This window comes from Euprymna scolopes, chromosome 46 (assembly GCF_053919585.1).
Source record: "Euprymna scolopes isolate OS-2025 chromosome 46, ASM5391958v1, whole genome shotgun sequence".
NCBI classification, from domain to species: Eukaryota; Metazoa; Mollusca; class Cephalopoda; order Sepiida; family Sepiolidae; genus Euprymna; species Euprymna scolopes.
The window spans coordinates 76,444,045-76,471,856 of NC_136527.1; the positions used below are offsets into that span (position 1 = coordinate 76,444,045).

The 27,812-nt window shown below is 31.3% G+C and overlaps 1 long non-coding RNA gene across 1 annotated transcript; it reads right to left on the reverse strand.

Annotated features, from left to right (window-relative positions):
* Window positions 1–1,940: 1,940 nt before the first annotated feature.
* Window positions 1,941–24,847, reverse strand: LOC145270506 (uncharacterized). Its single transcript, XR_013865406.1, has 2 exons — window positions 24,218–24,847; window positions 1,941–6,458 (listed from the first exon to the last, which is right to left on the reverse strand). It is a non-coding gene; the product is annotated as an uncharacterized LOC145270506 (long non-coding RNA).
* Window positions 24,848–27,812: the final 2,965 nt, after the last annotated feature.

Here is a 27,812-nt window from a genome sequence, read left to right on the forward strand (position 1 = left end):
ATTGGAAGATGGGGTTCTAGGTTCATTCGCGTTTTTTCTGGAGATGTTTCATATTGAGGTTTTGAGATTTGTGGAATAGGTCGGCTTGCTTGCTTAGAGCACTACAGAGAAGGAAAGTATGAGAGAAAGACAGATTTTTTTGTAGCACATGAAAAGGTAAAGCCGTAGCAATTACCCACTAGTATGGCATCGAGAGGCCCCACCAGTGACTACTGCATGGTCCAGAGTCCATTCACCAAATGGCAATACGCAATACTTTGCGCCTGATGATAGGACAGCCTCCTTAGTGGTTAATCCAAGGTTCGGGTCCCTGAGTGTTAGGCGGATAACGTCAGCCCAGACGAAACGTTTACCTCCAGCACCCTTACTAGTGACATGACCACAAGGATAGACATAGAAACAGAAAAATACCGACATTTCAGACTACTATTCACCAAGTACTACCGATCTTTTAAGCAGCTTTTTCTTCTCCCTTTGTGAGAAAAATCACTCATTTGCATGAGGACTGAGGGATAGAAAAGGAGAAGCGAGAGTTACTGGAGCTGCCGATAACATATCCACTGTATTATCTACTCTCCATTTAAAAAAAGGGGGGAATGGGTACAAGGGACTTATTAATATCTACTTAGTAAAAGTTCGGGCTCAATTATCAATTCAGAACGCTTTTGAAAATAATCTCCCCTCCCATATTAATGGGTGGATGTTTTTGGCATTATATATCTCGAGTTTGAATCATTCGAGCTTCACCTTATAATTAAAATCCAATAATTAACTTTTATCAATTTGTGAAGTCGGCTTAATATTAATTTTCATTTGAGTTTAGATAATTATTCAAGATTTTAATTTGGGAGGTTCTCGTTTACATAGGTGACCTTTTTTTCTTTCTGTTTTACATGTAACAAGATGGTATTGGTTAACAGCATACTTGACAAAGATTTCAGAACAGAACAAAAAGCAAGACAAGATAGGTAAAATTTAGTTATGAGTTTTTAAGTCAAAGCTGTAATAAGAAAACAGTTAGCAAAAATTAGTACAAATTAGGTTCAAAAGTTGGAAACATTTTTTAACCTTAGCTGAAGAGTCTGGAAACAGCGACCTAAACATTTTAGAGTCATATTGGAAGTGGGAACCTGGCAGACTTTCACTCTAGCTACATAAGGATATGGTGGACGTTGTGTGTACATGTTGGAGGCGGAGGGGGGGGTAATGCTTTTATTTTTTTATTTTATTTATTTGTCCATTTTTATTCTTTTTTTTTTGCTTTTTCTATCGGGATTGAAATCTTCGAGCTTCAGGTTATAATTAAAAAAAAGATAGGTAAAATTTAGTTATGAGTTTTTAAGTCTAAGCTGTAATAAGATCCCATCTTCATGCAGGATAATGCTTCCATTCACACAGCTGTCAATGTCAAGAGGTTCATACAAGAGCATATTCCGTGTTTGAATTGGCCGACACAATCTCCAAACTTCAATCCTTTCAAAAACGTATGGCATTATACTAAGCAACAGCTATGCAATGATAAAATTTTAATTTCGGAAGAATTTTGGACAAAAATTAAAGGTGCCCTTTCTCCGGAGTATTGCTGCAGTCTAATTCAAGGAATTCCCATAAGATTGCAGGCTGTCAAATTGCAGAAGAGCTATGCTACTAAATATTAACTAGTTCATTGTGTTCCTGTTGTATTTGTGCTGCATGAATGTCCTAAAGTTGCATTTAAAGAACAATTTCCCATTGTGCGGACATTCTTCTTGCAAATTTATTTACAGGCAAAAGAATACAGGAAATAAAGTCGAGCCACAAAAAAAATACCAAGATTTCAGGATCATCACGTCTGCTGAAAGTTTTTGGTAGACATACATACATACACACATACATACACACAAACTGGCAATTGGGATTTATATTAATAGATTATTGAATAGAAAAATTATAATCTCAGATTGCAAGCACTTGAACATTTATTCAATAGCCAATTTATTTGCAGGCAATAGAATACAAGAAATGAAGTGTCGATTTGAGAGACTGCTTTTGTTCAATGTAAAAAACACGAGTTTTGGTGATTAATCCAACTAATGCTTGGACTTTTATGTCTCTTTCTAGAAACCTCAACAACGTTAATCAGCACCTACTGTTTTATACCAAATCATTTCCTCTTGCATTCCTTCTGTTTTTTATAAGTACCCTCTAGACAAGACTTGTACATAGATGCTGCTAACAAACAGGCCAGGGAAGAACATGCCTTGTAGTATACTAGTGTGTATACATATATATAACGTGCATATTGTATAGTGTTTATGTAACCATGTTCATGTAAAATATCTCTTGTCGTATGTATATTTTCTTTTTTATTAGGACCTGCTGTCTTTTGAAGGCGATTGTATACACATATTTGACATGAAAATAGACATTTTTGTCTGCATTGCACACCACAACAAAAGGGAAACATACCTTATCTCCGGGTCCTTCATTCTTTTGGTGTTTTTTAAGATTCTAATAATCTCAAGCATATAAATAATTGTATTACTAAGATCAAAACTACATGCTTTGCAAGACTATCATATTTCTCAAGTGTTGGTTATTTTACAAGAAACAGTGCTTCTCTCTTTTTAATTCAATTTGTGTATCAGTTTGTTTAAGCTGGGGATGGCGCATCTAACCACACAATATAAGTGATCTTTTTTTAATCACTTCCTCCGGCATTTTGCTTGATTTTCTCTGGTTATACATAGATGCTAAGAGGAGCATGCGTTGTAGTATACTGGTGTTTATACATATATAACGTGCATAACGTGCAGGAGGCCTCAAGTTTTGACAAGCTTCTGGGCTTGACCATTACTCCTGATCTTAAATGGAACACGTACATCAAATCTGTTGCCAAGGCCGCTGGAAAAATGGTGGGATCTTTCTATCGATCCAGTAGATATCTCACTGCTGATGCTATTCTCTACCTATATAAGAGCCAGGTACGTCCAAGGATGGAATACTGTTGCCACATCTGGGCAGGAGCTGCTAGAAAGGACTTGTCCTGCCTTGATAGAGTTCAAAATATACTTCGTAGCCTCGTAGGAGATGTCCTTTTCTCTTCCTTGCAACCTCTATCTCACAGAAGAGATGTTGCGAGTTTGTCTCTGATGTATCGTTATTTTCATGGAAAGTGTTCAACTGAGCTTCAATCTATGGTCCCCCCTCGCCAAACTTTCACAAGAAACACTCGTCTAGCTGTAAACACTATCAATAATTTCCCCCACTCTTTATCTGTGCCTAAACCTAAACGTAGATTCCATGAACAAAGCTTCTTTCTTAGAACTGCACGCCTGTGGAATTGTCTTCCGTTTTCCTGCTTTCCGGCTGACTACAATATGGTTGTGTTCAAGTCTAAAGTAAATAAGTTCTTGATAAGCCGTTCCATATAAGTTATTAAATTTACCAAATTTTCATTACTAATGATTACTATATTGACCAATTTCTACTGTACACTCTTTAACCCTTATCCTTGAGTGGCCTCTGGGCCTTGATAATGTGGTGATACCTTTGTAAAAAAAAAAAATGTATGTATCATTTTGCATAGCGTATATGTAAATGTATCTAATAACGCTTTTTTTCTTTTGTTTGCATATGTATACATTTTTATATGTATTCATATGTACATATTTTTATATATGTATGCACATATAAACATTTTTTATGTATGCATATTTATATATTTTTTGTATACATGCATATGTGTATATTTTTATGTATGTATGCTAAAACACTTCTTTCTGCATCTTGCTAGTTCTATTTAAAGTATACTGCAGAAAAAAAATTGTTCACAGATGTTGAATGTAACAGGTGAGTGAAATGCTTTTATATTCATTCGTTTTTGTCTTACTGTTTTGTCGATTTGAGTGTAATGTTAATGTTTTGTCTTTGTGATTATGTCTCATTATTATCAATACGTATGTAACTTATTACATGTCTATGTATGTGGTCATGATCCATCTAGTGTATATATATATATATATATGCGATAATAAAGTACCTATACCATTTTTTTCTGTTTCTTAGTCTTCTCTGGTTGTTTCTTCCCATCACTGATCGATGCTGTAAAGGAAAATCTGACAAAAACATAACGCCGATTTCTAGCATGAATTACATTATTTGGCTATGGTACTGGGAGATGCAATCGCATTGATGACTCAAGTTTTCTTTTTGCGTTTCTTTTTCCTTTGACACTTTTTTACATTCCAATCAACACCTTTGCTTCACACAAAACCGGAAGCCAGCCTACACTTCCATGCATGTATACAAGAGGTATCGTGCACTATCACAAATATATATGGGACATGGAAAAAAAAGTATTCTACTTAGTAAAAGTCGAAAGTCATGCTCTGAAAGATGGCGTTTGAAAATAGGTCTACCTTACACCATACTGCTTGGAAATGTTGTATGGGAAAAGAGAGGAGCGGCAATTTTTTCCGCCGCTGTGGTAGTATTTAATTCCCTATTTCAAAGACAGGTCACATTTTTACATCGGTAAAAAGATTGGTTTCTCTTATAAATTCGAACTAACATTTAACTAGATAATTCACCTGTCACCCGTCTGGTTATTTTTGCATTCATTTTTAGAGGATTTTCATTAAATTTAAATTGACAAACAGAATTATACGTTTATATCGAAACAAAGACTGCTTTCTGAGATAAATTCGAAGTAACATTTAACTATTTTTTTTGTTTTTAAAAAAAGACGTAAACTCACATTTCATTGCTGATCCCTTACCCTCTCTGCGCTCCTGTATTATTATTATTATTATTATTATTATTATCTAATATTATGTATCTACATAAAATGTTATTTAATTATTTTCAGTATTTACTTCAACAATGCTCGATACGTAAGCAGCGCTAGGTAGTAAGTTTTGAAAATATATGTCAATTATAAGCTATACAGAATTTCTCACATTTCCTTCTCGTGAGGATTCCTCAGGCTAATGGGTGTGAGTTTTTATATGTTTCACTAACGATGATTTTGTAGAACAAGAAAATCCACAAAGGTCACAAGAATGTGGCTTTTCCCCAGTGTGAGTTCTCATATGTATCACTAAAGATGATTTGTGAGAACAAGAAAATTCACACATTTTACATGAATGTGGCTTTTCCCCAGTGTGCGTTCTCATATGCGTCACTAAATCTGATTTTTGGTAACAAGAAAATCCACAAACTTCACAAGAATGTGGCTTTTCCCCAGTGTGAATTCTCATATGCTTCACCAACGATGATTTCTGAGAAAAAGATGACCCACACACTTCACAAGAATGTGGCTTTTCTCCAGTGTGAATTCGTATATGTCTCACTAACTTCGATTTTTGAGAAAAAGAATATCCACAAACTTCACAAGAATGTGGCTTTTCCCCAGTGTGAGTACTCATATGTATCACTAAATGTGATTTTTGAGAACAAGAATATCCACACACTTCACAAGAGTGTTTCTTTTCCCCTGTGTGTGTTCTCATATGACTCACTAACGAGGATTTTACAGAACAAGAATATCCACACACTTCACACGAATATGGCTTTTCCCCAGTGTGAGTTCTTATATGTATCACTAAATGTGATTTTTGAGAAAAAGAATATCCACACACTTCACAAGAGTGTTTCTTTCCCTCTGTGTGGGTTCTCATGTTTCAGTAACGATGATTTTTGAAAAAGATAATGATCACACTTCACAAAAACGTCACTATAATATCGTTCTATAAACTTTACAAGAATGTGGTTTTAGTCTTTTTTTCATTTTTTATTGAAACCAAGAGCTTTTCCGAGTATCCTCATTGTTCGCATAAGTGCAATTGTCTGGAACTCTTTTGCACTTAAGACTTTCCTATTTGGTATGTTCTCTCTTTTAGCTCTGTTCAGACTTCCATCATTAGGGACACTCACTTCAACAAAGGTTGCCACGTTTTCTGACTTATTCCACATAACTATGTTAGGTTTGACAGCAGCACTTTCAATTTTAGTCCAGCATAAGGATGATTTTTTTCAGAACAAGGATGTTTATACATTTTACGGGAACATTGTTTTTTCTCGTTATATTTTAATTTACATATCTCTCTTTTACATCTGCTCTGAATTGGAACACATACATCAAATCTGTCAATCTTTCTCGAAGCAGTGCATTTTTTCCACTGTGTTCATATATATATATATATATAAGTAAACGATATTTTGAATACAAAATGTTCACACATTTCAAAAATGTGTTGTTATAAGAAAATCACAATTAATGTGACTTTTCCCAGTTTCATTTCTCATTTTTTTTATTCGATCTTTCAGAATTAATTAATAACATTCGTAAATAGTAGTCCAGTATAATAGATCCTCCCACATATGATGCTGTAGTTGCTTCCAAATAACTGTTTATCAGATGTTTCAAGAAAATGAAACTCCATTAGAATTCAACAATAGCGTTCAATCAGGAACATCTGCAAAAAATTAAGTTCAATATTAGTATTCTGATAATTTTACTGGATTCTAACTTTATATGGAACATGGGTTGGTTATAATATAATCTACTTGAAGAGATTTTTATGATTTCCATAGTAGTGAGGAAATACATATATAAACATATATATATAATATATCTAAATGTTACAATAAAAGTAAGAACAGTTTAGTTTAGTAATAAAACATATATGCATATACATATATACATACACACATATATATATATATATACACATATATATAATACACACACATACAGATACATATAAATATGTACACACATACATATATATACATACACAGATATATACATGTATATATGTATACATATATATATGTATATACATACTAATACATATATACATATGTATATATACAAATATATACACATACATATATACATATACATAGATTATATACATATATATACATATATATACATATATATATGATTATATATACATATAAATAAATATATACACACCTATAGATATATAAATACATACATATACATATATAAAGATATATACATATACACATATACAACTAAATATATATATTTACATACAGATACATATATATACATATATAAATACGTATAAATACATATATTTATACATAACTAAATATATATACATCCATATATATACATACACATATATACATGAACATCTATATATACACATATACATATATAGACACATGTATATATCTACATATATACATACATAAATACTATAATAATCTATAACATATATATATATATACATATATACTAATAATATTTATATACATATATATAGATAAATATACATACATAAACATAAATATACATATATATACATACCTACATGCATATACACATAAAATATATGCATATGTATATATAGACATGTGAAAATATATGCATACAAACATACATATACGTACATATGTATATATATATACATATATATATAAACATACATATATATACACATATGTATATAAATACATACATTTTTATACACATACATATATACATACGTATGTATATATACATACATATATATACACATATGTATATATATACATACATATGCATATATACATACATATATATACACATACATATGTATATATACATACACATATATACACGTCCATATGCACATACATATGTATATATACATGCACATATATACATGCATATGTATACATACATGGTATACATACATATATATATATATACATACATATGTATACATATGTATATATACATCTCACAGACAATTTTGTCAGGGAATTCATTCATGAATATTAGAAATAATAGAGGTCCAAGGATAGACCCCTGGGGCACTCCCACATTAATATCATATAGAGGACAACCTGGACTTTTATCTAAGAAGGATTTAATTATGTTAAGTATTCTTCCAGTGATACCGTATGATCCGATTTTTCTGAGAAGACCTTCATGCCATACCCTGTCAAAAGCCTTAGATATATCTAGAGCTACCGCTCTACCCCCTGCTCTGTCAAGCAAATGGTATATACACTCACAAATTACAGTTAGGATGTCTGCCGTGGAATGGGCTTGCCTAAATCCATATGGTTGGTCAGTCAGAAGTTCAGCATGTGTAAGGTGATGGACTAGAGCTTGGTTAATTATGGACTCAAATATTTTTGTGAAAAGTGGGAGGATACTAATGGAGCGGTAATTTTCTGGGTCAGCTCTTTCGCAAGAATTCTTGAAAGTTGGTACCACAGAAGCAGTTTTCCAACAGGCAGGAAAGCAAGATTCATTAAGACATTTGTTGTAAAGTTTGGAGAGAACTGGAGCTACTTCGGTGGACCACTTTTTTAATAGCACAGCTGGGATGAGATCAGGTCCACATGCTTTTAAAGTGTCAAGATTTTTATGATAGCATGCCCCTGAGATGGGGTGATTTTCAGATCGTCTAGTGTGGCGTCTGCCTGCTAAGGAAAGTCAGGGAGGGGGTAGTTAGTAGGGTACAGTGTGGAGTTGAAGGCAAACCAACTGGCAAGCATGTTAGCCTTCTCAGTTGCTGAGCAAACAACCTCATGATTATTGGATAGTGGGGGAATTGCTGATTGCCCATTATTTACTACACTGTTGTAGATTTTCCAGAAGTTGCAGGTTCCTAATTTCTGTGCTTCGACGCGTTTTTTGGTGGTTTCAGTAATTCTCTCTGAGTTCTCGCTATTTCTTTCTTACAGTTATTTCTGGCTTCTATATACTTGTCTGTTTGGACTGGACTTACGTCAGTTAAATCTGCGATACACATACTGCCTTTCTGCGATGGCAGCTGCACAAGTAGAAGTAAACCATTAGGGAGGGTGGGGCTTGCTATAAAACTTCCGCATGGGAACATGTGCTTGAATTGCCATTTTGAATCACTCAGTGGTCTCATTTACGCACTGTTCAGCAGGAAGAGAAACAATATTTCGCCATGAGGCGTCTCTGATGAGATCCCTGATGGTTTCCCAGTCAGACTTTTTATAATATCTCGTTTTGAGCAATAGCTCTTCCGTTTTGGCTCCAATTGCCTAGTTGAGGGTGAAGAAATTAATGTTTTTAGCCAATTTTTTGTTGGTAATTGTCATCCAAAAAGTCGAGCTTCAAAATGATGATTTCGTGAAAATCCGTCGCCTCTGTCTCGTTTTAGGCAGACACACAAACATACATACCTTTAAACAGACAGGTGAGGTTTATATTATAGATGGCTTGAATTTAAGTTGAAATGTCAAGTATAATGTTCAATTGTGCGTCAAACAGAAACATTAATTTTTAACCCGCCCAAGTCATATCAAAAACGTTCTGTTGATTTTACATATTAGATTTTTCTTCTTTTTTTTGTAAATCATTAGAGCTTGGTAGTCCAGGGATTGCTTCTAAGTATTTCTGAAGATTCTTTTTTATTAAGCCAGTTACTCCTATAATAACCGGTATATTTATTTCTTTCAGAGACCATGTCGTTTTTAGATCATTTTTTAGGTCCTGATATTTTGCTTTCTTTTCCCGTTCAGCTCTGTTAAGGCCAAAATCATTTGGATCTGTGACATCAATAATGAGTGCAGTTCTTTCAGGCTTGTTTCATATTGATGGCTTTTTCTTTTATGTATCTGCGCTCCTGTCTGTCTTTGTCATAGAACACAATCACTTTTCTGTTTGATGTTATTAGTAGTGGTTCATGTTCCCAGATGTTCGTTGATCTGTCAAGTTGCATCTCTGCATAGATTTTCCAATGGAGGTACTTACATACTTTGTTGTGGTGAGCAGTGTAATGGCTATCTGCCAATATAATTGGGCATGCAGCATCCATTTGTTAGTAAGCCCTGATCTTCACTGGCTACAATTAATGACCTTTTGGCCAAGATCACAGTGTAGTATCTGTTCCGGCAGATACTGCAAGCAAAGACCCTATGTGGGGGCGACCCCACAGATAAGACCATGGTCAATGTAGGGACAACCCTTCATACCAATTGTCATTATCCAACTCCCCTACTCCCCGGGGAGTTGGTCCCCATTTCCCCTTCACTCCTCACTTTAAAAATCGGCCTTGTGCCTAATTTGCTCGGTGGGGGAGCAAATAAATACCATCTGTTCCGACAGATACTGCAAGCAAACACCAGATGTGGGGGCAACCCCACATACCTGACCTTTAGCCAGCTCCCATTTCCCACCTCTCGGGAGCTGGTCCCCTTTTTCCCTTACCCCTCCCTTCACTCCTCACATTAAAAATCGGCCTTGTGCCTAATTTACTCGGTGAGGGAGCAAATAAATACCATCTGTTCTTCAGATGCTGCACTTCTATTTCTTGTTCTCTTTCGGTGGAGGAGAAATCCTTCACGACTGAGACAATTTTTACTTTTGTACCTTTTCTCCACGTTAAAAAACGACCCTGGCGTCTAACTCTGTCCCGTGGGGAGGCATAGTAAATAGGTACAATTAGTCTTTCTTCGTCAAATGGGAGTTTTCCGTTCTTGAGCCATTGGAGTGAAGCATTCCTGTCTATATACTCCTGTTTAAGCTTTAAATGCTCTTTTATGTTTTTCCCTTTTTATGTTTAAAAGGCAAATATCAAGTATCATGCTACAATTGTACACTACACTGAAACATTCATTTTGAATGTACCCCTGTTATATCAAAGAACCTACTGTTAATTTTATATGCCGGGCCTTTCTGTTTGTGTGGTAATAAAACTTTTGAGATGAACTTGTAATATAAAGTACTTTTGTGTAACATTAAAAAAATAGCACAGCCGTTTAAGAGTTCATAGGGAATGAACTCAAACAAAGTTCCTTTAATATAATAGTATAGATATATAAAATTTTAGAGAAGTTTATAAAAATATCCATAAACAATAAATAAAAAAATATATAAGATTTCAAAATGGGGGTGGGGTCACTTTAATGTATAAATTTAATGTAAAATGGACACCCAAATCTGGCCCACCATCTGCGGTTTCCAGTTTTCTGAGGTATAATATATTAATTATTAAAACGTGTTGTTCGATTTATTTCTTTTAAATTTAAATTTTTTATTTTTTATCCATTTTATTTTCTGTCCTATTTCATATTTGAAACGCCCCCCCCCTCATTAATAATAACGTTATTAGTTAGAAAGCCAATCTTAGCATGGGAAAGGATGTCCTTGATAACTAATTCGTACTTTCACCTAACCATTTAATAAACAAAAGAACCATTTTATAGTTTAGAAAAAAAAAATCGTAAAAGACGAAACAAAATAATTACTAATAAATGTTAGTAATGGCGAAATCATTACTCTTCTATGTCCCGGAATAAAGCTTTTGTGTGTTTTATACTTATTTTGAAGGGTTTATTTACTTTTAAAAAAATTAGTGATGAGTTTACGTTAGAACAAGATAAAAATGTCTATAATCATCTACAGTCTGACAATCGTTCAAAAATCAAAAATTAAAAAATAAATACTAGTAAAACCCACTCAATGTATCTCATAGTGCCACTTTTTCTTTTTTGCAGATATTTTTAAGGCATTTTAAATTTAATAGCAAAACAAAATTCAATTTTGAGTTTTTTTTTCGTCATGTAAGCTTTATTCGGATGGTCGCCATTTTATAAAAATGTATCAATATATAATTGTAGAAAATATAATTTTAATAAAAACAATTTTGTAATAAAAGCAACATTGGATTTTTATAAAATATTTTTTTTTTCCAACAAATTAAAGAATAATATTTTTTTGGTAAATATTCAGATACGTTACAACAGAACACCGACCACTCTACTTTGTTTTTTTAGGGGTAATTGAGGTCGGTGACATCGAATCTGACACTCAAACCGGGGGCAAATTTACCATTTGCATGGTATTAACCCCTGAACCTACAAATTATTTTCTGGCAGTTTACAGCTTCCATTTACACTATACGTGTGTGGCAGCATAAACGACGGCTTGCTTCATCTAGCAAACTGCTTTCTCACATGGCGTACCAATCTCTCACAGAAAATTTAAAATTAGCTGAAAAAGAAATAAAACAAGAAAAGGAAAGCACTCAAAGTTGGGGAGGAGGGAGGTAATTTAATTGTTTTTTTTTTCCTGGAACATAAAATTTTCAAATTTTCAAAAAATACATTATAGCACTTCTTGGGTGGAAAAAATTACAGACTGACATTTTTTAATGACATACAATTCAGGAAACGTACAACGAATTGGGGGACCTTTTTTTTTGTCTCACGTAGTTTTTAATGCGGTTTACAAAAACATAAGCAACAAACATTTTTATGTTTTTCGTTCTTTTTTTTGTGGGAGGAGGCTTTATAGAACATGTGGCTTAATAGGTGCTTCTGCAGTTTAGTTAACCATTTTTCCGTAAGTAACACGCCAACATTTACCGATTAGAACACCATTTAACATTTTTCAAAGATTTTACTGTTTACATTGGGGCACAAGCAGGGGGGGCGTGTGGTGTTAGGGGCGTGAGCAGGGGGGCGCGTGTGGTGTTGGGGGCGCGAGCAGGTGGGACACGAGTGGTGTTGGGGTGCACACACCCCCCTGCTCGTGCCCTCAATGTAAACAGTAAAATCTTCGAAAAATGTTAAATGGTGTTCTAATCGGTAAATTTGAAAATTCTATGTTCCAGGAAAAAAAAAAAACAATTAAATTACCCCCCCCCCCCTTCGCCAACTTGGAGTGCTTTCCTTTAATTGTTTTATTTCTTGTTCAGCTAATTTTAAATTTTCCACCTAAAAAGTGCTAGAATGTATTTTTGAAAAAAAAAAATTAAATTACGTCCCCCCCCATAACATGGTGTGTTTTTCTTTTCTTGCTTTATTTCTTTTTTCATCAAATTTTAAATTTTATGCGGAAGATTGGTACGCCATGTGAGAAGGCAGTTTGCTAGGTGAAGCAAGCTGTCGTTTATGCTGCTGCCTGCACACGCGCGTAGCATAAACGGAAGCTGTAAAATGGCGGAAAGTAGTTTGTGGGTTCAGGGATTAATACCATGCAAGCGGTAAATTTTCACCCGGTTTGAGTATCAGATTTATTGTCACTGACCTCGATTACCCCTAAAAAAACAAATTAGAGTGGTCGTTGTTCTGTTGTAACGTACTTGAATATTTACCATTTTGTTTTATTGGATTGCAATAACAATAAATGGTCAATTTTTACGACGTATTCCAGTGTATTATAAACACCCCAACATCCTCATGTTAAGAACGGCTTTCAGAATAAACACCCCACCCCTAACCTCGAAAGCCATTCTTAACATGGAGAGGTTGGGAGTGTTTATTCCAAAAGTCATATAATGCAAAATGAGCATCCACTTTATGGCCAATGAATAATATAATTGTAAAGATATATAAAATTTTAGATTAGTTTATAAAAAGTACCCATAAACAATGAATAAAGAATATATATTGAAGGTTTCAAAATGGGGGTTCACTTTCATGTATAAATTTAATGTAAAATGAGCATCCACTTTATGGCCAATGATTAATATAATTGTAAAGATATATAAAATTTTAGATTAGTTTATAAAAAGTACCCATAAACAATGAATAAAGAATATATATTGAAGGTTTCAAAATGGGGGTTCACTTTCATGTATAAATTTAATGTAAAATGAGCATCCACTTTATGGCCAATGAATAATATAATTGTAAAGATATATAAAATTTTAGATTAGTTTATAAAAAGTACCCATAAACAATGAATAAAGAATATATATTGAAGGTTTCAAAATGGGGGTTCACTTTCATGTATAAATTTAATGTAAAATGAGCATCCACTTTATGGCCAATGATTAATATAATTGTAATGATATATAAAATTTTAGACTAGTTTATAAAAAGTACCCATAAACAATGAATAAAGAATATATATTGAAGGTTTCAAAATGGGGGTTCACTTTCATGTATAAATTTAATGTAAAATGAGCATCCACTTTATGGCCAATGATTAATATAATTGTAAAGATATATAAAATTTTAGAGTAGTTTATAAAAAGTACCCATAAACAATGAATAAAGAATATATATTGAAGGTTTCAAAATGGGGGTTCACTTTCATGTATAAATTTAATGTAAAATGAGCATCCACTTTATGGCCAATGATTAATATAATTGTAAAGATATATAAAATTTTAGAGTAGTTTATAAAAAGTACCCATAAACAATGAATAAAGAATATATATTGAAGGTTTCAAAATGGGGGTTCACTTTCATGTATAAATTTAATGTAAAATGAGCATCCACTTTATGGCCAATGATTAATATAATTGTAATGATATATAAAATTTTAGACTAGTTTATAAAAAGTACCTATAAACAATGAATAAAGAATATATATTGAAGGTTTCAAAATGGGGGTTCACTTTCATGTATAAATTTAATGTAAAATGAGCATCCACTTTATGGCCAATGAATAATATAATTGTAAAGATATATAAAATTTTAGATTAGTTTATAAAAAGTACCCATAAACAATGAATAAAGAATATATATTGAAGGTTTCAAAATGGGGGTTCACTTTCATGTATAAATTTAATGTAAAATGAGCATCCACTTTATGGCCAATGATTAATATAATTGTAATGATATATAAAATTTTAGACTAGTTTATAAAAAGTACCTATAAACAATGAATAAAGAATATATATTGAAGGTTTCAAAATGGGGGTTCACTTTCATGTATAAATTTAATGTAAAATGAGCATCCACTTTATGGCCAATGAATAATATAATTGTAAAGATATATAAAATTTTAGATTAGTTTATAAAAAGTACCCATAAACAATGAATAAAGAATATATATTGAAGGTTTCAAAATGGGGGTTCACTTTCATGTATAAATTTAATGTAAAATGAGCATCCACTTTATGGCCAATGAATAATATAATTGTAAAGATATATAAAATTTTAGACTAGTTTATAAAAAGTACCCATAAACAATGAATAAAGAATATATATTGAAGGTTTCAAAATGGGGGTTCACTTTCATGTATAAATTTAATGTAAAATGAGCATCCACTTTATGGCCAATGAATAATATAATTGTAAAGATATATAAAATTTTAGATTAGTTTATAAAAAGTACCCATAAACAATGAATAAAGAATATATATTGAAGGTTTCAAAATGGGGGTTCACTTTCATGTATAAATTTAATGTAAAATGAGCATCCACTTTATGGCCAATGAATAATATAATTGTAAAGATATATAAAATTTTAGATTAGTTTATAAAAAGTACCCATAAACAATGAATAAAGAATATATATTGAAGGTTTCAAAATGGGGGTTCACTTTCATGTATAAATTTAATGTAAAATGAGCATCCACTTTATGGCCAATGATTAATATAATTGTAATGATATATAAAATTTTAGACTAGTTTATAAAAAGTACCTATAAACAATGAATAAAGAATATATATTGAAGGTTTCAAAATGGGGGTTCACTTTCATGTATAAATTTAATGTAAAATGAGCATCCACTTTATGGCCAATGAATAATATAATTGTAAAGATATATAAAATTTTAGATTAGTTTATAAAAAGTACCCATAAACAATGAATAAAGAATATATATTGAAGGTTTCAAAATGGGGGTTCACTTTCATGTATAAATTTAATGTAAAATGAGCATCCACTTTATGGCCAATGATTAATATAATTGTAAAGATATATAAAATTTTAGAGTAGTTTATAAAAAGTACCCATAAACAATGAATAAAGAATATATATTGAAGGTTTCAAAATGGGGGTTCACTTTCATGTATAAATTTAATGTAAAATGAGCATCCACTTTATGGCCAATGATTAATATAATTGTAAAGATATATAAAATTTTAGAGTAGTTTATAAAAAGTACCCATAAACAATGAATAAAGAATATATATTGAAGGTTTCAAAATGGGGGTTCACTTTCATGTATAAATTTAATGTAAAATGAGCATCCACTTTATGGCCAATGATTAATATAATTGTAATGATATATAAAATTTTAGACTAGTTTATAAAAAGTACCTATAAACAATGAATAAAGAATATATATTGAAGGTTTCAAAATGGGGGTTCACTTTCATGTATAAATTTAATGTAAAATGAGCATCCACTTTATGGCCAATGAATAATATAATTGTAAAGATATATAAAATTTTAGATTAGTTTATAAAAAGTACCCATAAACAATGAATAAAGAATATATATTGAAGGTTTCAAAATGGGGGTTCACTTTCATGTATAAATTTAATGTAAAATGAGCATCCACTTTATGGCCAATGATTAATATAATTGTAATGATATATAAAATTTTAGACTAGTTTATAAAAAGTACCTATAAACAATGAATAAAGAATATATATTGAAGGTTTCAAAATGGGGGTTCACTTTCATGTATAAATTTAATGTAAAATGAGCATCCACTTTATGGCCAATGAATAATATAATTGTAAAGATATATAAAATTTTAGATTAGTTTATAAAAAGTACCCATAAACAATGAATAAAGAATATATATTGAAGGTTTCAAAATGGGGGTTCACTTTCATGTATAAATTTAATGTAAAATGAGCATCCACTTTATGGCCAATGAATAATATAATTGTAAAGATATATAAAATTTTAGACTAGTTTATAAAAAGTACCCATAAACAATGAATAAAGAATATATATTGAAGGTTTCAAAATGGGGGTTCACTTTCATGTATAAATTTAATGTAAAATGAGCATCCACTTTATGGCCAATGAATAATATAATTGTAAAGATATATAAAATTTTAGATTAGTTTATAAAAAGTACCCATAAACAATGAATAAAGAATATATATTGAAGGTTTCAAAATGGGGGTTCACTTTCATGTATAAATTTAATGTAAAATGAGCATCCACTTTATGGCCAATGAATAATATAATTGTAAAGATATATAAAATTTTAGATTAGTTTATAAAAAGTACCCATAAACAATGAATAAAGAATATATATTGAAGGTTTCAAAATGGGGGTTCACTTTCATGTATAAATTTAATGTAAAATGAGCATCCACTTTATGGCCAATGATTAATATAATTGTAATGATATATAAAATTTTAGACTAGTTTATAAAAAGTACCTATAAACAATGAATAAAGAATATATATTGAAGGTTTCAAAATGGGGGTTCACTTTCATGTATAAATTTAATGTAAAATGAGCATCCACTTTATGGCCAATGAATAATATAATTGTAAAGATATATAAAATTTTAGATTAGTTTATAAAAAGTACCCATAAACAATGAATAAAGAATATATATTGAAGGTTTCAAAATGGGGGTTCACTTTCATGTATAAATTTAATGTAAAATGAGCATCCACTTTATGGCCAATGATTAATATAATTGTAATGATATATAAAATTTTAGACTAGTTTATAAAAAGTACCTATAAACAATGAATAAAGAATATATATTGAAGGTTTCAAAATGGGGGTTCACTTTCATGTATAAATTTAATGTAAAATGAGCATCCACTTTATGGCCAATGAATAATATAATTGTAAAGATATATAAAATTTTAGATTAGTTTATAAAAAGTACCCATAAACAATGAATAAAGAATATATATTGAAGGTTTCAAAATGGGGGTTCACTTTCATGTATAAATTTAATGTAAAATGAGCATCCACTTTATGGCCAATGAATAATATAATTGTAAAGATATATAAAATTTTAGACTAGTTTATAAAAAGTACCCATAAACAATGAATAAAGAATATATATTGAAGGTTTCAAAATGGGGGTTCACTTTCATGTATAAATTTAATGTAAAATGAGCATCCACTTTATGGCCAATGATTAATATAATTGTAAAGATATATAAAATTTTAGACTAGTTTATAAAAAGTACCCATAAACAATGAATAAAGAATATATATTGAAGGTTTCAAAATGGGGGTTCACTTTCATGTATAAATTTAATGTAAAATTAGCATCCACTTTATGGCCAATGAATAATATAATTGTAAAGATATATAAAATTTTAGACTAGTTTATAAAAAGTACCCATAAACAATGAATAAAGAATATATATTGAAGGTTTCAAAATGGGGGTTCACTTTCATGTATAAGTTTAATGTAAAATGAGCATCCACTTTATGGCCAATGAATAATATAATTGTAAAGATATATAAAATTTTAGACTAGTTTATAAAAAGTACCCATAAACAATGAATAAAGAATATATATTGAAGGTTTCAAAATGGGGGTTCACTTTCATGTATAAATTTAATGTAAAATGAGCATCCACTTTATGGCCAATGAATAATATAATTGTAAAGATATATAAAATTTTAGACTAGTTTATAAAAAGTACCCATAAACAATGAATAAAGAATATATATTGAAGGTTTCAAAATGGGGGTTCACTTTCATGTATAAATTTAATGTAAAATGAGCATCCACTTTATGGCCAATGATTAATATAATTGTAATGATATATAAAATTTTAGAGTAGTTTATAAAAAGTACCCATAAACAATGAATAAAGAATATATATTGAAGGTTTCAAAATGGGGGTTCACTTTCATGTATAAATTTAATGTAAAATGAGCATCCACTTTATGGCCAATGATTAATATAATTGTAATGATATATAAAATTTTAGATTAGTTTATAAAAAGTACCCATAAACAATGAATAAAGAATATATATTGAAGGTTTCAAAATGGGGGTTCACTTTCATGTATAAATTTAATGTAAAATGAGCATCCACTTTATGGCCAATGAATAATATAATTGTAAAGATATATAAAATTTTAGACTAGTTTATAAAAAGTACCCATAAACAATGAATAAAGAATATATATTGAAGGTTTCAAAATGGGGGTTCACTTTCATGTATAAATTTAATGTAAAATGAGCATCCACTTTATGGCCAATGATTAATATAATTGTAATGATATATAAAATTTTAGAGTAGTTTATAAAAAGTACCCATAAACAATGAATAAAGAATATATATTGAAGGTTTCAAAATGGGGGTTCACTTTCATGTATAAATTTAATGTAAAATGAGCATCCACTTTATGGCCAATGAATAATATAATTGTAATGATATATAAAATTTTAGAGTAGTTTATAAAAAGTACCCATAAACAATGAATAAAGAATATATATTGAAGGTTTCAAAATGGGGGTTCACTTTCATGTATAAATTTAATGTAAAATGAGCATCCACTTTATGGCCAATGATTAATATAATTGTAATGATATATAAAATTTTAGAGTAGTTTATAAAAAGTACCCATAAACAATGAATAAAGAATATATATTGAAGGTTTCAAAATGGGGGTTCACTTTCATGTATAAATTTAATGTAAAATGAGCATCCACTTTATGGCCAATGATTAATATAATTGTAATGATATATAAAATTTTAGAGTAGTTTATAAAAAGTACCCATAAACAATGAATAAAGAATATATATTGAAGGTTTCAAAATGGGGGTTCACTTTCATGTATAAATTTAATGTAAAATGAGCATCCACTTTATGGCCAATGATTAATATAATTGTAAAGATATATAAAATTTTAGAGTAGTTTATAAAAAGTACCCATAAACAATGAATAAAGAATATATATTGCAGGTTTCAAAATGGGGGTTCACTTTCATGTATAAATTTAATGTAAAATGAGCATCCACTTTATGGCCAATGATTAATATAATTGTAATGATATATAAAATTTTAGAGTAGTTTATAAAAAGTACCCATAAACAATGAATAAAGAATATATATTGAAGGTTTCAAAATGGGGGTTCACTTTCATGTATAAATTTAATGTAAAATGAGCATCCACTTTATGGCCAATGATTAATATAATTGTAAAGATATATAAAATTTTAGAGTAGTTTATAAAAAGTACCCATAAACAATGAATAAAGAATATATATTGAAGGTTTCAAAATGGGGGTTCACTTTCATGTATAAATTTAATGTAAAATGAGCATCCACTTTATGGCCAATGATTAATATAATTGTAAAGATATATAAAATTTTAGAGTAGTTTATAAAAAGTACCCATAAACAATGAATAAAGAATATATATTGCAGGTTTCAAAATGGGGGTTCACTTTCATGTATAAATTTAATGTAAAATGAGCATCCACTTTATGGCCAATGATTAATATAATTGTAATGATATATAAAATTTTAGAGTAGTTTATAAAAAGTACCCATAAACAATGAATAAAGAATATATATTGAAGGTTTCAAAATGGGGGTTCACTTTCATGTATAAATTTAATGTAAAATGAGCATCCACTTTATGGCCAATGATTAATATAATTGTAAAGATATATAAAATTTTAGAGTAGTTTATAAAAAGTACCCATAAACAATGAATAAAGAATATATATTGAAGGTTTCAAAATGGGGGTTCACTTTCATGTATAAATTTAATGTAAAATGAGCACCCACTTAATGGCCACCAGTTTTCTGAGGTATAATAAATATATTAATTATTAAAACGTGTTGTTGGATTTATTTTGTTTTAAATTTAAATTTTTTATCCATTTTATTTTCTGTCCTATTTCATATTTGAAACGCCCCCATCCCGTTAAGAATATTTTTATTAGTTAGAAAGCCAATCTTAGCAAGTGGAAGGATGTCCTTGATAACTAATTTGTACTTTTACCTAACAATTTAATAAACAAAAGGACCATTTTATAGTTTAGACAAAAAAGTCTTAAAAGACAAAACAAATAAATTACAAACAAATGTTAGTAATGGCGAAAGCATTAATCTTCTACATCCCGGAATAAGATTTTTGTGTGTTTTATACTTATTTTGAAGCGTTTATTTACTTTCCGTTTACGTTAGAACAAGATAAAAATGTCTACAGTCATCTACAGAATCGTTCAAAAATTTAAAAATTGAAAAAAAGTACTTGTAAAAATCCATCCAATCACGGTGACACTTTTTGCAAAGTTTTGTTATGCCCTTAAAGTATATTTTGTTTAATAAATTGTTAAAGGAAAGTACAGAATAGTTAACATGTGTGTTCTAATTGCACCCTAAAAACAAGAAAGAAAAATCAACATGATACTCCCCTCCACTCCATGCTACAAAAATCAGAAACTGCGAACAATTACATGTCTTGTTTATCACTAACTGGTCATAAAGTGAGTGCACATTTTACGTAACATTTATATAGGAAAATGATCCCCCTCTCTTAAATCTTAAATTTTATTTGGTTAATTTTTACGATGTGCTCCAGCGTATGATAAACATGGGTTGTTCGATTTATTTTGTTTTAAATTTAAATTTTTAATTTTTTATCCATTTTATTTTCTGTCCTATTTCATATTTTGAACGCCCCCCCCCTCGTTAAAAATAACGTTATTAGTTAGAAAGCTAATCTTAGCATAGGGAAGTGTGTTCATGATAAATTATCGGTACTTTCACCTTACAATTTTACAATCAAAAAGACCATTTTATAGTTTAGACAAAAAGAAAACAAAAAAAACAGTTATAAAAGACAAAATCAATAAATTAGAAATAAATGTTAGTAATGGCAGAAAAATATATGTGTGTTTTATAGTTATTTTGAAGTGTTTATTTACTTTAAAAAAATTAGTGATGAGTTTATGTTAGAACAAGATAAAAATGTCTATGGTCATCTACAGAGTCTGACAATCGTTCAAAAAAATCAAAAATAACAATAATGTAATGTGCATCCAGGAGACAAGCGCCCGCGTGTTTGTGCATTGTGTGGGTGTGTAAGAGAGATGGACGAAAAGGAAAGATTTACCTCGGGGCCGGCTCGGCGTCACCAACCGAAAATAGAGAAAGAAAGATCAAGATGGCGGCCGCCGTCTTTTGTAAATGATGACATCTCGCAAAGTCACATGAATTCTCGCAATATGCAAATTTAGCCAGCCTGCAACGACCATAAAAGCGGGTGATTGAAAGACGTTAGGAGAGCGATGATTGACTTGGTCAAGAATCGTGTTGCTGTTGCTTCTCGTGCCGTGTGGGTGTGAGCATATCTTACCGTTGTTGGGACCGTTCTGAGTAACCGATTGTTGGGTCCGTTCTGAGTAAACGTTCGCGTCCGTCTAGGTACCTTGCTAGTTGGATTCCGTGCAGAACCGGTGTTTACTGGTTATTGAATTGCTTTACATCGCTGCAACATTATACATCTATAGAGGGCGCAGTACTTTTAAAGGATTTTCCTTATACATCTACAGAGGGCGCAGTAATTTTAAAGGACTTTCCTTACACATTTTCTACAAATAATACTAGTAAAACCCACTCAATGTATATCACGATGTTCTGTTATGCCCTTACGCTATATTTTGTTTATTAAATTGTTAAATGAAAGTACACATTAGTAACCATGTGAGTTCTAATTGCCTCATAAAAATGTAAAAAAGAAAAAATAGACCGCCCCCCCCCCCGGACTCCATGCTACAAAATTTGGAAGACCACTAACTGGTCATAAAGTGAGTGCACACTCCCAACCAAGCATTATTGTATAATCTGAAATTTAATAGCTAAACAAAATTCCATTTGATTTTTTCATTATTATTCGGTAGCCGCAATTGTATAAATATTTATCAATATATTGTGGAAACTTTCTCCACTGAAAGGTAGAGGTTAACAAGGATTTTGCAACAATGCTTTGTTGCGACCTGTGACTAGGTAAAAATTGTAGAACCTTGTCGGTCTGGTAATAAGGGTAACAATTCAATTTCCTTCAACTCCAATCCCAAACTGAAATCACAACTCAAATTCAGTTCACTCCATCCCTCTTATAATCCAGTTAGCCAATCAAATAAGTTAAACGTAACAACTACCAATATAAAAAGAGTCATCACCCACACAAAAGGTTTTTGCTGCCACTCTTCCTGGGAGTCGCAGGTAAGTGCTTCAAGTTTTCTCAACAATATAATTGTAAAAAACATTTATTTAAAAGTCTGCGTAAGAAAATATAATTTTAATAAAACAATTTTATAATAAAAGCAATATTGGATTTTTATAAAATACTTTTTTTTTCGAACAAATAAATAATATTTTTTTATTTATTTATTGGATTGCAATAAAAATAAATGGTCAATTTTTATGACGTGCCCCAGCGTATTATAAACACCCTAACCTCCTCTTTCTTTTTTTTTTTTTCGAACAAATAAATAATTTTTTTTTATTATTATTTATTGGATTGCAATAAAAATAAATGTTCAATGTTTACGACGTCTGAGCGTATACATTTTACTGAACCATATAGGGCAACATCAGCTAAATATTTCTTAGTGGCGAGGATAGTGTCGGATTTGTTTTTTAGAAAGTAAACCATAATAAACTCCATGTTACAAAAATTGGAAACTTTGATGAACGATTACATGTCTTGTTGACCACAAACTGGTCATAAAGTGAGTGCACATTTTACGTAACATTTATATTGGAAAATGATCCCCCTCTCTAATATCTTAAATTTTTTTTGGTAAATTTTTACCACGCGTCCCAACATATTATAAACATCCCAACGTCATCATGTTAAGAACAGCTTTCAGAATAAACACCCCCCACCCTCGGAAGCTGTTCTTAACATGGGGAGGTTGCGGGAAGAGGGGGAGCAAAAGTCGTTCTTAACAAGGGGTGAGGTGAGGTGTTTTTACTACGCTGAGGCAAGTCGTAAAAAGGTACCATTTTTTCTTTTTTGCAGATATTTTTAAAGCATCTGAAATTTAATAGCAAAACAAAATTCGATTTTGATTTTTTTTTTTCATAAATATGTATAAATATATAATTGGAAAAAACATTTTAAAAGGCTCCGTAAGAAAATATGATTTTAATAAAACAAGTTTGTAATAAAAGCAATATTGGATTTTTATAAAAAAAATTTTTTCGAACTAATAAATAATAATATATATTTTTTTTTTATTGGATTGCAATAAAAATAAACGGTCACTTTTTACGACGTGCCCCAGCGAAACACCCCAACCTCCCCATATTCAGAACGGCTTTCGGAATAACCCCCCCTCCCCAACCTCTAAAGCCGTTCTTAAGATGAGGATGTTGGAGGGGTGTTTATTCCGAAAGTCTTTCTTAACATGAGGAGGGTGGGGTATTTATAATACGCTGGGGCACGTCGTAAAAATTAACCAAAATAAGCTTACTTTAATGTTTCAGATTATTTTAAAAGTTATTGGATGTAAATTGTTTTGAAAGTGCATTAAAAAAAAAACAACAAAAAAACAAAACAAAAAAAAACTTACCTTTGATTCCAAGAATTCAATACGAAAAAAAAGTGGATAAATTCGTATTTTCTATTTTGTTCAAAGCAAAAAAATTGTTTTGTTTGTTAGGATTTCTTTAGTAAATTGATACTTTTGTTTTGTGTGTCCAATTCATTAAAAAATAAAATATATGAAAATATAAAAGAATCAAAATTAAAAGATGAAAACACGATTTAAACGTGAAATTATTTAAAGAGAAAATCAACTGTTAAAGAACAATGAATTTAGGTCATCTTAAAACGGTGTAATCATTATTTCGTTCCTTGTGTAAAAATGTCCGTTAATTAGTTAAATATGTGCAAATGTTTTCCAACCATGTTCAGAACATATTAAATAATACATAATTCATTAATTTATTAAATAATAAAATAAATGATATCGACGCTTAGAGCTAAAATAATTATAACACTAATACGATTAAAACAATCAACGTTCCCACAAAACGGCGTCACATTTGACCCGGAAGTAGCTTACTATTGGTATTGAAGCCATGAACGTTCTATTTATTTATTTATTTATTTATTTTTATTTTTATTTTTTTACATAGACGGCACCACTTATCAAGGCCGATAGGCCACTCAAGGATAAGGGTTAAAGAGTGTAGAGTAGTCAAAAGGACAATATAATAATCGATAGTAATGGAAGTTCGGTAAATTTGTTAACTTAAGTGGAACGGCTCATCAGTAACCTGTTCACGTTGGACTTGAAGACAACCATATTATAGACAGCTGGAAAGCAGGAAAACGGAAGACAATTCCACAGGCGTGCAGTTCTAAGAAAGAAGCTTTGATCATGGAATCTATGTTTAGGTTTAGGTACAGATAAAGAGTGGGGAAAATTATTGATAATGTTTTCATCTAGTCTAGTGTTTCTTGTGAAAGTTTGGCGAGGAGGGACCATAGATTATTATTTTTTAAAAACAATGTTTACAAAATGTCTACGCACGTTCGTAGACATTTTGTAAAGATTGTTTTTAAAAAATAAAAAATAATACTTCTATTATGTTTTAAACGACTGTAATAGTTTATTTTGGAAGTATATTTCATAAAGAAAATTGACAACCCACTTTAAAAACAGAAATTACGAGTTTTATATATTTTATTCGCAGTTTTTTGTTGACTCTTCTGGCGGCCATGTTGTAAGCCCTAACGGTATTTTTGGAGATTACCAAACAATATTTGTTTAATAGTAATTATTAAAGAAAAAGTTAAAATTTGACTTTTTTGGCCTTTTTTTTATCTAAAAAATGTGGTTTTGTCTTTGAATTTGGCCTTTTTTGCTGAAAGATTTGGCTTCAAACATTTATTATAGCCTACAATATACAGGATTTTTGTTAAAAGTATAAACAATATAATCACATATTTATTATTTTTTTGCGATTCGAGGAATAAACCAATAAAATCTATTTTGTTTTTTATTATTGTTGATTTTTTTTTATTATTGTTGATTTTTTTTAAAATTATTATTCGATCTGAAAACCCGCGCAAATTATTAGTATCCTTGCTGCTAATTAATCGAAAAATCGTACGCGTTCTGCTGCAGTGCTGCTGCTGCACTCATAGAGAAAATTGTTGATGATGTTATACCTGCAGCTGACCTGTGTTTTTTTTTTTTGAGTATTCTCTCAAAGACATCCTGTTACAAATAAATAACAGAATGAAAACGCTCGAATGGTTAGCGAAACATGGCCTAATCGCAAATCAAAGCATTTGCAATAAGTGTACGCATCTCGGATGTTTTTGGCAAAGGAGATGCAGTATGCACTGAAATGTAGAGATGGCTACTGTTGGGCTTATCCCAAATGTAAAAAAAAAAACGAAAACTGTGCGTGCTGGCTCCTTCTTCGACCATGCTCACTTAACACTTAATCAAATACTAGAGGTAATTTATTGGTGGTCGATAGAGGAACCGCAAATACAGGTGACAAAACAGACACATGTTTGCCCACGCAGTCTTCAAGACTGGTATATTTTCCTTCGCGAAATTTGTGCTATGTGTCTCATTGATAACCCTCTTCAGATGGGTGGTCCCGATCGGACAGTTGAAATCGATGAAAGCAAAAATATGCAAAAATATGCATAGAAAATATCACCGTGGACGATACAGACAAGGACAATGGGTTCTGGGTATGGTTGAACGTGGAACAAACCTAACAATGGTGGTACCAGTAGATGCGGGAACTCTGTTGCCAATCATTCAACAGTACGTTTTACCTCGAACACGCATAATAACGGATGGTTGGCGAGCGTATAATGCCCTTCCTAGCCACTTTGTGGTGGAACAGAAATATACTTTTGTGGATCCGAATGATCGGACAGTCCACACAAATACAATTGAAGGGGCCTGGAGCAGTGGAGAGCACTAGTAAGGTAAAACTTAGAGCCATGAGGGTTACTAGCTCGACCAACTTTAGCAGCTACCTACAGGAATTTCTGTGGCGTCGAAGAGTTACACGCAATTTCTTTGGTAACATGATGTACTGGATTCGACATTATTATGCCGGTTAAATTTAATTCAATTTTGCAATCTATTACATTTTTTTCATAATTTGGAAACTCTAAAAAAATCGGTAAAATTTTACTTTAAGGCCCGTCTCACACTAGAAGACAAAAAATATATTTTTCTTGTAGATTTCGTCGTGCTAAACACGAATCTTTTTTTTTTTTATATAGACATCACCACATTATCAAGGCCAAGAGGCCACTCAAGGATAAGGGTTAAAGAGTGTACATTAGAAATTGGACAATATAGTAATCATTAGTAATGAAAGTTTGGTAAATTTGATAACTTATATGGAACAGCTCATCAAGAACTTATTTACGTTAGACTTAAAGACAACCATATTGTAGTCAGCCGGAAAGCGGGAAAACGGAACACAATTCCACCCGCGTGCAGTTCTAAGAAAGAAGCTCTGTTCAGGGAATCTACGTTTAGGTTTAGGCACAGATAAAGAGTGGGGGGAAATTATTGATAGTGTTTACAGCTAGACGAGTGTTTCTTGTGAAAGTTTGGCGAGGGGGGGACCATAGATTGAAGCTCAGTTGAACACTTTCCATGAAAATAACGATACATCAGAGACAAACTCGCAACATCTCTTCTGTGAGATAGAGGTTGCAAGGAGGAGAAAAGGACATCTCCTACGAGGCTACGAAGTCTATTTTGAACTCTATCAAGGCAGGCCAAGTCCTTTCTAGCAGCTCCTGCCCTGATGTGGCAACAGTATTCCATCCTTGGACGTACCTGGCTCTTATATAGATAGAGAATAGCATCAGCAGTGAGATATCTACTGGATCGATAGAAAGATCCCACCATTTTTCCAGCGGCCTTGGCAACAGATTTGATATACGTGTTCCATTTAAGATCAGGAGTAATGGTCAAGCCCAGAAGCTTGTCAAAACTTGAGGCCTCCTGAAGACGAGAGCCATTCATTTCAATTGATGACAAATGTGGATTAGAATGTTGATGATGTAAAGAGAGAAGCTTGGTTTTAGATGCATTAAAAGTAACCAGCCACTCCTTTCCCCATTGTACTACGTGCTCAAGATCAGAGGAGAGAGAATTGTTTTAAACTTTA